This window comes from Lactuca virosa, chromosome 7, assembly GCF_052849685.1.
Source record: "Lactuca virosa cultivar CGN04683 chromosome 7, Lactuca_virosa_CGN04683_v6, whole genome shotgun sequence".
In the NCBI taxonomy this organism is placed as follows: domain Eukaryota; kingdom Viridiplantae; phylum Streptophyta; class Magnoliopsida; order Asterales; family Asteraceae; genus Lactuca; species Lactuca virosa.
The window spans coordinates 11,281,532-11,289,213 of NC_136432.1; the positions used below are offsets into that span (position 1 = coordinate 11,281,532).

At 37.7% G+C, this 7,682-nt stretch overlaps 1 long non-coding RNA gene and 1 pseudogene across 6 annotated transcripts; both read right to left on the reverse strand.

Moving 5' to 3' along the window:
- Positions 1-867: 867 nt before the first annotated feature.
- LOC145123535 (putative carboxylesterase 8 pseudogene) lies at positions 868-1,915 on the reverse strand (annotated as a pseudogene).
- Positions 1,916-2,668: 753 nt separating this feature from the next.
- Positions 2,669-6,822, reverse strand: LOC145124354 (uncharacterized). 6 transcript variants are annotated; one of them, XR_013715607.1, is made up of 6 exons: positions 6,200-6,819; positions 5,655-5,812; positions 5,423-5,525; positions 5,260-5,351; positions 4,777-5,039; positions 2,669-4,698 (listed from the first exon to the last, which is right to left on the reverse strand). It is a non-coding gene; the product is annotated as an uncharacterized LOC145124354 (long non-coding RNA). The 6 variants fall into 6 exon arrangements; XR_013715606.1 differs by having other exon boundaries at positions 4,777-5,351; positions 5,612-5,812; positions 6,200-6,822; XR_013715603.1 differs by having other exon boundaries at positions 4,777-5,351; positions 5,423-5,534; positions 6,200-6,821.
- Positions 6,823-7,682: the final 860 nt, after the last annotated feature.

Here is a 7,682-nt window from a genome sequence, read left to right on the forward strand (position 1 = left end):
CCAAAGTTTTTGTCCCATTCACTTTATGTTCCGTCCATGCCAAACATCATTTGAACAGGTCTTTGTTCTGTTCAGTCCCGTTTTAATTCTTTTTTTCACTCGAACCAACAATTGAGATTTGAGGGGGAGAGCACATATAATCATCGATTCAAGAAGGAGGGGTGTGGGTTTCAAATTTTCTTGTGGAATGGACTTGGTTCGTCAAAAGAGAAATGAGATTTATGACAAAAGTCTCAACACTATGTGTGGGAGGTTGAAGGTGGTCAAAAGAGAAAGGTATGAGTCCAGTCAGCATGTGCATGTGGCCCACACGGTATGGGTTCTGTTTGCTTACTTGGCATCTTAGCCATCTAAAAACATGTTAATGTGTCTTCCAACAATGCAGTGGTAACCGGCTGTGTGGAAGGTGACCTGATAAATGAGATTTACCACAAAAGTCTCAAAACTATTAGACATTAGTGAACAAAAAATTGAATTTAAGGTAAAATCGTACAAAAATGTCAAACTTTAAGGCTTTCATGTAAAAGCCCTTGAAAGAATATGAAACATTCATTGGGCGATTGCCCTTATAAATTATAATGCTCATGTTTCCGATCCGTTGGCGAGAAACACTGGTTGCCACAAGACTTTAGGCCATGGGTTGCATAATCTCATTCACCCAAATGCACAAAAAAAAACCCCTCCACTCCATTCTCTGTTGTGCAACGACCAATGACACATATATCACCACATTCACTGTATATCAGTATATCACCAACACGTATAATTTCACTTTAACTTCTTTTATTAATACCCTAAATGATTTTTAATAGTAAATCAGATAATAAAAAATAAAAATTAAACACTACAACAAACCAACATGCCAAATAATCATAAAGTTGATCTTTTCATATCAAGACCCCAAACGAAACACTTGACATCATCATAAAAGATTTGTGCCTTTTGGGAATCGAAGATTTGTACACCATGGTACCCTTCATCGTCAAATTTCCTTCTCACATACACCCCACAAGCCTCCAACATATTAGCAAACTCTTTTTGTCTATCAATTAGTGGGTCTCCATTGTTACCTAAGATCAGACATTTTGGTAAATGTATGATCTTTTCACTTCGAGATCTGTTTACATCTCGTAATGGATTACAATATTCATGGTCTCGATCACTAGCTTTGGGTAGTGCGAGAGACCACATGAGATCATTAGCCATCAAAGGGACTATACGGTCATTCACCAGTCGAAGTTCTGATTCAGTGCGCTTCACCCCACCAAAAAACGGTTGGTTCATTATGAGCCCTACGATCTTTATTGGATTAAGATCAAGATCAAGGGCACGTAAGCCAGCATTGTACGCTATATTTCCTCCTGAGCTATCTCCCATCAAGTATACTTTGGAAAAGTCAGCGAGCTCAGTCAACCGCTCATCACAACCGTTGATCTGTAATGCCTGGTCACGCACCCACAACACCGCCTCCATGGCATCATCATACGCCGCCGGGAGACGGTGTTCAGGAGCAAGGCGGTACTCGACGGAGATCACAATCGCCGGAGACTGGGCGGATATGGCGGCACATGAATTGTGGAAGGGAAAAGAGGTGGCGCTAAAGAGAATAAATCCACCGCCGTGGAAGTAGATAATGATCGGGAGTTTCCCGGTAGTGGTTGTCGGTGGTGACACAGGGCGGAAGAGGCGGATGAAGGTGGTGTTGCTGGTGTTAAGTGGTATATCTTTGGAGAAAGCGAGTTGGTAATCAGCTGTGAGTTGTGGTGTTGCAGGGGAGGATGGAAGGGGGGCAAGTCGGGTCAATGACCCATCCGGGTTTTGTGTGATTTTTAGGAAGTTGTAAGGATCCGACTTGGATTTTGGAACAGCCATGACCGTAGACAATTGAAAGTGCGTGTCTTGTTAATGAGTTTATAATAAAAAGTAGGTGTACCTGATATATATTTGATATAGTAATAAATTAATAATTTAATGTTATTAAATAAATTGATTTCAAAGGTTTCATATATTCAAAAACGTACTCGATAAATTTTTGATCAATTGAATGAATTCATTTAAATCATCCCTGCATAATGTATTGTTTTTTTAAAAGGCCAAAATGATCTGGTTAAGTATTTTATTTTTGTAAAATGAATATATAAAATAGTTAGTAATTTTGGATTTAACAATCAAATCTAATATATTTGCAACACTATGTTAATTTGGGAATTGTTTCTTTGGAATCAAAACCAACAAATTCTTGAAGTATAGCTGGAACTTTAAAGATGGCATTTATTTCAACAACATTTACATGCCGCACATGATTGTCAGGGTTAATAAAGTGTAAACCAGGACGGAATTAAAACAGAAATCAAAAATATTAAAAATGAAAACCGAATTAATGTAATTAATTAGAGGTAGCATCTGATGTTGCGGAAAATATGTATGTATAATAGGTAACATATAACTACATTTAGATTAATGTTAACCAGGGAAGAGCCCCGCTTTGCGGGGTTGGATCCGCCAAGAAAATCTGTGTAGGATCAAAATGTGAATTTAAGTTTCTGCAGAGACATTAATTTGGTTTACAAAGGGGCAAAAAAGGAAAATTACAGAACTTCAACGTTGACAAAAGATCTAAAGACCAAACAAACCCATTCTACTCGGATAAAATATTTAAAAAACAACAAAATGCAATCATGAATATTATTAAAATGGTAAAAAGACATATTCATAACTCATCTTTTGGGACAACAACTTCTAATAAGATCGAACAATAGGTTATTTATAACTGTTATGGTTCATATGGGGATGTTAGTTGACTATTCTGAATGACCTGAATGGTAACTCCCATAATTAAACCAAACACTGCTACAATTTGACTTGCATGAGCTTTTTCATTGTCCTGAATGGTAATTTCCATAAATAAACATTCAAAATTATTCATAACTATTTATTTATGTATGGAAAGTAAAAGAGTTTTAATGGGAATTAACTCCATAGAATCTCAATGCATCCGGTCTAATTTGGATACCTGTCACAATGTTAATATAATAAACAAATAAACAAAAATATGTTGCTATTTCTTGCATTAAACACATTTATATATCAAACCATCTAGAGTTCACTTTAATTTTCTTTCCCGTATTAATATTTGTTATGAATTCGCCATTCTTGAGAACACCTTCATAGATTCTACATTGAAATAAAATCATCAGTTATTTTCACAAGAAATGTACATAAAATTGGGAGAAAAATACCTTAAATATGTCAACTATTTTTTTCTAGGGAAATTCCATTAAGTCTTTCGAGTTTTTTCCTTCCTATTCTCCTTTCTCAAAAGGGGGGACGTTAAACAAAGTTAAAGGATTACTTCGTTCTTGATAGTTATTTACTTAAGCGGTGAATGGAAGAATACTCTGGATCGGAATCGTGGGAAGTACTCAAACTTCACTTCTTATTTTGAGAAAAGATTAAATTAAAAGAAATAACAAATAGATTACACCTGCAACCCTTCAAAAGATACTGGGAATTCAGATAATTCGAATAGAAATTTTACGAATTTCTCCTCTTATCTCTCCCATCAACAGTAATTTCATAAAGTTGGCCATTTTGTGTGCCAAGAACAACCTCTCATGTGGAAGCTGTTTTAAGATCCAAATAAGGGATATGAAACTATGAAAGTGAAATCCATGTAATTCATTAGTCCTTTTCAGAAAAACAAAAACACTATATGCAACAATAAAATAATGACAAAACTGTAAAAATGGTCCCTATGGTATGCACTTTTTTGGGGTTTTAGTCCAAACCACGACTTTTTTGGATTGGAGATCCTTTTGAGCTAGTTTCTTTGTGTTTTTGGTCCCTCAGTAAACTGAAAAGACTATTATGCCGTGATATATTTTTTATGCTTTTTCTATTTAATTTAAATGAAAAATAAAATAATTAACTAATTTGGGGCCCACATCTCTCTCTCTCTCTCTCTCTCTCTCTCTCTCTCTCTCTCTCTCTCTCTCTCTCTCTCAGAATAAAGCACACAGCTCATTTTTTTCTTTCGATCTCTACTTCAACGAATACGAAGGGCTGCCACCTCCGACGATCTTGAGGCAGCCACTGCACCACCTGCCATCGCCCTCCTCTGGTCCGGTATTACACCCCACCACCATTGCTCCACCACTCCTTCCCCGTCTCACCCACGAACGTCGCCGGTAACAAAGAAACGAGAGCAGGACCGATGAGGCAAGGCATCCACCACCTCCGCACCACCACTGTTCTGCCACCAGCCCATTACCCCACCCTCCTCTCCTTTTTGATTGCTAAAGGCAGAAGAGGACGACGAGGCATCAGTTTCTTCCAAAGAAACGAGAGCAGGACCGATGTGGTGCCCAAATTATTAAAACATGTTCCCAAATACAAGACTGCTCCGATTTTTTCAAAACCCAGAAAATAAAATTGAGTGTGAGTGTGTGTTTTTTAATTTTTCAGTGTGTGTGTATTGAACCCAAATCAGCTATGGGGGTAGCATCAGTTTCCGAATTAGCTTGTGGAAATGAGCCTGTTTGAACACTAAGGTGATTTCTTCCATGAAACTATTAGCCTGCTTGATTTCTGGGTCCAAAGCTTCAACCATGGAGTTCACTTCGCTGAAATACCTCCATGCCCATTCTGCTAGATTCATATCCCCATCTCCTTCCCGTGGTTCTTTTCCAGTTACCAATTCTGCAAGATTCATACACCAAGATCTGAGACTTATTTTATTATATGAAAATTAAGAAATTGAAACATTTAGAAACTAACCTGTAAGAAATTGATACGAGGGGAGGAAGGAGTAAGGGTTGGGGCTCCTGTACTCGACAAAATAAACACGGTTGTGGTGGGTTTTTACCATGACAGCGGGGAGTGGCGGAGGGACTTGCTCCGATGGCAAGCAGGGGTGGTTCTTGGTTGTAAGTGAAGAAGAAGAAGGAAGGGGAATGTTGGTCTGGGGTGTGTGTGTATGTGTGTGTGAGAGAGAGGGGGGAGGTATGTGGGCCCCTATTTTATTTTATATATATAAATACCTATAGGAAAAAAAAGAAAATGGAAAATAAATATAATAACTGCAATTTAGCCTTTTCAGTTTACCGGAGGACCAAACTCACAAGCAAACTAGCTCAAAAGGACCACCAATCCAAAAAAGTCGTGGTTTGAACTAAAACCCCCAAAAAATTGCATACTACAGGGACCATTTTTGCAATTTTGTCTAAAATAATAAAAAAAGATTATTATTAAGGAGATTACCATAAGAATCACCACGACCAAAGTCATGGCTGATGTTAGTCTTGTTAGTCCTGAGGAGATGAAATCATTATCTGCTTTTTCAAAGTCTTGTGCTGAGATAACAAACAAACACCATTTGAGTAATGTACATAAAGAATCTAAAGAGTCAAAGAAGAATCAATACCTTTAAGAACTGTGTATAGAGTGAAAGAGTCCTCTAATCCTGCAGATGCTAAAGAATAAGGGCAACTGAAGAGAAATGTATAGAGTGAAAGAGTCCTCTAATCCTGCAGATGCTAGATTTAATTAGGAAGAAAATATCAAAAAATACACAATAATACACACAAATACAAAAAAATATCCAAAAATATACATCATTAGCTTAAACCTTAGATCTGTAAGTCATTTCAACATACCAGGAAAATGGTTCTGCAATTTAAAACACCGATGAGTCCCAGAAACATATACAATTAAACACACACTACAAACGGGGGATTTTAAAGACAAATCTGATTTGTCACTGTTGATGTTTGGATGCCCATCCATAATGAGCTTCAAACTGTGAAGCAGTAATCTGTTCCAACAAAGTAAATAAATTAATATTAAAAGAACAAAATTCAAATACAAAGAAGATATAAAGACCAGATTACACATAAATGTTCAATAAGATGACACACATATACATCAGCTCACACATAAATTCATATGATATCATACACATACTAATCAGATATCAGATTACATATACATACAACCATTAGTTTCAAGCTATGAAGATAAAAGAATAATGGAGCAATTGCAGGGAATATCGATAGGGTTACATGGATTGTTGGAAGAAGATGCGGTGACCCCTAGTTATGCAGAAAGTTTAGAGATAAGAAAGGGTTCGTCTGTGCATAGACGAAGCAGAAGCAGAGGAGGAAACAATACATAAACCCTAAAAGAAGACTGAAAGACGAACCTGAAACAACAGGGAAGGACGGAGGCGGAATTGGAAGACTGCCTTCCCGTACGCCGATCCGGATGGTGAATAAGCGTGGTGCAGTTTGAGGATTCCGGACTCAGAAGCTAACCCCGAATCGGTCAAGGGAAGAGAGACGGCGGTACTACTGTTGACAAAGTGGGATGTGAGTGATGAGTGGAGGTGGTACGAAAACAGCACAGAATTCGGGTCAGGATGGTCGGTTGATGATTGGAAAGGAGATAAAGAAAACAGAAACATCCGATGGAGATTTCAACGACGGAAGCAAAGACAGAAGAACCGACCCAAAATCAGTGGTGGTCACTCTCAAAATCGATACAGGCGAGGGAAATCAGAGCAGAAGAAGAAGCAGTCGGTATGTGGAACGGCGAGGGAGTGGCCGAAAACGAAGAAGAAGATATATCTGATCAAATACTCTATTCTATATTTCCATTGGAGTCAATGTAAACATTTCAGGCGGTGAAGGGTTGGGTGGAGGAAAAAAAAAAAAAAATATCGAAGGTGGTTGGAAATTAGAGAAAACAGGGAACAAATGGAGAAGAAAACAATGAATCGGGGGGTGAAATCGATCGATGGGCGGTGGGATATCGGGTTAAGAGCCGATGGCGACCGATCCAATTCTTATTGGGTAATAGAGTTGGTGTGGAGGACACTAATCTGCTAAAAGAAAAAACGGGAAAAAGGGAAAAAAAAACAAAAAAGAAAAAAAAATCAGCCAATCACAACAATGTTCACCTGGCACTTCAAAATTAGTATATATATATATAATTATAAATAATAGTAAAAAATTTTATTTGTAAAAATAAATATTATCTTAAAAAACGTTGTATGGTACACATTTGGGTCAGCATCTGCGATGGTTAGGCTACCTGGAGTGAGCCATTATTGACGGTGTTATGCGCATTATCGACGTGAACACCACCCCAAGGGTGGCGTGGTGGGCATGACCGTGGGCAGTCGTGATCCGAACAACGGCTTACCACGGTTCTCTTTGCCCATATCTTATTTCTTCTCATCTCTCTCTTTTAAATGTACAACACATAATACATGGAGTAAAGGTATAGAAGTTAATGAAGATTGAAGAATGGTGACCCTTTCCTAAGTGTATGGTGGGAAATTGGTAAGCGATGAAGTGACAACAATTTTGAAATGGTCAAGATGTTTTGGTGATGGTTTGATGACCGATTTTGGAAAGATGTTTGGGTGGGAGGAATGCCTCTAAAATGAAGGCTTTTTTGCTTTTCCTTCAAAGACAGACAAAGATTGTTACATTAGTGACATATAGGGCGATCAAGGTTGAGTGTGGCAATGACTAAGGGGTTGTTTGTTTTATTGTTTACCACTTAATTCATCTTAATAAGAGATAGATATGAATCTATAAAATTCAGACTGTTTGTTTACCCCTTAATTTATGGTCTCAATCTGAATAAATGCACTTACCGAATCATATGTGGAAGCCTAT